The sequence below is a fragment of the Suricata suricatta genome, chromosome 10, assembly GCF_006229205.1.
Source record: "Suricata suricatta isolate VVHF042 chromosome 10, meerkat_22Aug2017_6uvM2_HiC, whole genome shotgun sequence".
In the NCBI taxonomy this organism is placed as follows: Eukaryota; Metazoa; Chordata; class Mammalia; order Carnivora; family Herpestidae; genus Suricata; species Suricata suricatta.
This window is the reverse complement of record NC_043709.1, coordinates 85,432,548-85,435,603: the sequence shown is the minus strand read 5'-3', so window position 1 is coordinate 85,435,603 and position 3,056 is coordinate 85,432,548. Positions and strand designations below refer to the sequence as shown.

At 44.4% G+C, this 3,056-nt stretch overlaps 1 pseudogene; it reads left to right on the top strand.

Moving 5' to 3' along the window:
• Positions 1–1,087: 1,087 nt before the first annotated feature.
• On the top strand, positions 1,088–2,848 carry LOC115305282 (annotated as a pseudogene).
• The last annotated feature ends 208 nt before the right edge of the window (positions 2,849–3,056 follow it).

Below are 3,056 nucleotides of genomic sequence, written 5' to 3'. Positions count from 1 at the left end.
TTCCTCACTTTTCACTGCAACCCCTCTGAGCCTAGGTAGCTAAAGTTAAGGATTGAACTGTGCATTTCTTGCCATCAGTGTAAGCTAAATGGATGATGCAGAATGAGGAGATAAGGGGCCAAATCTTAATCTGACCTTGGCTAGCTTATTTGGGGGCTATAGGTTTTTCTTTATTTTAAAAAATATTTATTTATATATTTATTTTGTGTGTGAGAGAGAGAGAGAGGGAGGGAGGGGAAGAGGAGGGAGGGGGGAGAGAGAGAGAGAGAGAGAGAGAGAGAGAGAGAGAGAGAGAGAGAGAGAGAGAGAAAAGAGAAAAGAGAAAAGAGAAGGGGCAGAAGGAGAGAGAATCTCAAGCAGGCTCAATGGTGTCAGCAAAGAGTCCTACTTGAGGCTTGATCTCACAACCACAAGATCATGAACTGAGCTGATATCAAAAGTCTAGTGCCTAACCAACTGAGCCAAGGGCTAAGAATTTTAAAAAGGGGGACCAATATTTGTATTTTAAATTCAGATGCTATTTAAAAAATGGTTCTGTTATTTCAATGAAGCCCTCTGGTTCATGAATTAATGTGTCACAGCTCATGCTCTAACACTGCACACACGTACCACAGGTAAATTATTGCACAATAAATTCATGCCCTGTTTTGTCTTACAGCTTAATTAGTACATGAAGCTATATCAGTTAGCTGAACCCAGTGGGATTATACACATGTAGTGTGTAAACAGGAGTGTGTTGGGAAGTATTTGTCTCCTTTTCTGGGGGGAAAGCAGGGTTGATTTTTCTTTAATGTCTTTTGGTATTAGTTCCCTTAATATTTATGCTGCAGCAAGTAACATGAGACATTTGAGCTTTGGTTGGTTGGTGGAACACAACTGTTTAGTACATATTTATTGTTTGTTTAGGCATTATGGAAGGATAGCATGTACCAGATGAAATATGAAACAGCAGATTTGAAGACTTGGCAAAGGAACTCGGCAGCCCCAACCCAACTCACCTTAACCCAGCCTCAAAGAACCCAGTCTGAAACCCTATCCTTCCTTGCTACAGCTCTTTGATTCTAGAATTTCTTCAATCCCAGCTAGAATGTTGTATCAGGTACTTCGCAGATTTGGTGAAAAGCTGGTACGCAGACGTACACTGGAAAAAGAAGTGCCTGATTTTGAATTTGTCAGAAGCCTGAACACTCTGGATTTAGTGGCCCTGAGTGTGGGCAGCACAGTGGGTGCAGGTATGTATGTTCTGGCTGGTGAGGTAGCCAGCAATCAAGCAGGACCATCCATCATGATCTGCTTCTTGGTGGCTGGACTATCTTCTGTGTTGGCTGGGCTGTGCTATGCAGAGTTTGGTGCCCGAATTCCCCATTCTGGATCTGCATATCTCTATACCTTTGTCACTATAGGTGAACTCTGGGCTTTCATCCCTGGCTGGAATCTCATCCTCTCCTGTGTTGTTAATGTAGTCATTCTGCTCCAGGTCTGGGCCTTAGCTTTTGACAAACTAATTGGAAACGAGATCTCTCAGACCCTGCATGAGAGTGTCTCACAGAATGTTTCCCGAATCCTTGGAGACAAGCTAGGCTACTTTTCTGTGGTCCTTCTGTTGTTTAACATAGAAATTCAACTGCTGAGTAATCGTGGGTACTTCATGGTTGCCAAAGTGATGACACTGGTGAAACTTTCGCTTCTCAGTTTTGTCATCATCTCTGGCTTCATTAAAGGGGACCTGCACAACTGGACACTCACAGAAGAGGACTACATGATGACTGGACTCAATGACACCTCTAGCTTGGGCCCTCTGGGCTCTGGAGGATTTGTGCCTTTCGGCTTCCAGGGGATTCTCCATGGATCAGCTACCTGTTTCTATGCTTTTATAGGTTTCACCATTATTGTTACAAGAATCAAAGAAACCCAGAATCCCCAACATTCCATCCCAATGGGCATTGTGATTTCTTTGTTTCTCTGCTTTTTGGTGTATTTTGGTGTCTCTGCGGCACTTACACTTATGGTGCCTTACTACAAGCTTCAACCTGGGAGCACCTTGCCTGAGGTATTTCTTCATATTGGGTGGACCCCTGCCTACCATGTTGTAGTTTTTGGATTTCTCTGTAGTTTTTCTGGCATCTTCTGGGGCTTTATATTCCCCATACGTCTGATAATATACAGGATGACACAAGATGGCCTCCTGTTCCCTGTCCTTGCCAAGATATATACTGGCACATACACCTCTGTCGTGGCCACTGTGATCTTTGGTGCTATTGAAGCAATTATGGTGTTTTTCTTTAGAATCACTGATCTTATGGACCTCAGTTCAATTGCAACCCTGATATCTTATTCCCTGGTAGCTTTTTGTGTTCTCATCGTCAGGTATCAGCCTGACAGAAGGAATGAAGATGAAGCAGAGGTGCAGGAGGAGAATAGACCTGCAGCAGAGATGCTGACTCTACAGAGACTGTTTGTTCCAGGCAGCCCCACCCCCACTCCACTCTCTGGCCGGGTTGTCTATGTTTGCTCCTCACTGCTTGTTCTGCTGATCATTCTTCTTTGCCTGGTGCTGGCCCAGTCGCCAATTCTGTCTTCTGGAGATCCAGTGTGGATTTCAATGGTTGTGCTACTCCTGGTGCTCATCACTGGGATCACTGGGGTCATTTGGAGACAACCACAGAGCTCTAGTCCCTTTCCCTTTAAGGTCCCTGTTCTGCCTCTCCTCCCACTCCTGAGCATCTTTGTGAATGTTTGCCTTATGATGCAGATGACAGCTGGCACCTGGGCCCGATTTGGTGTCTGGATGCTAATTGGGTTTGCTGTCTACATATTCTATGGGATCCAGCACAGCCTGGTTTCTTAATCTCATTTAAAGGCCAAAAGTAGAGATGTAGAACTCAGCAGTGCTAGTACAGATTTGTTTTGACATCACCACACCTGAATGAGGTCTGGTCTCCTGCACAATACTGCAGAGTACTCTTAGCACATGGAAAGCTAGGGCTCTATGGTATGTTGGTGGGGGAAATACTAAGAGAGCTCTGTATTTATGATGGAGTGAAGAATGTATCTTT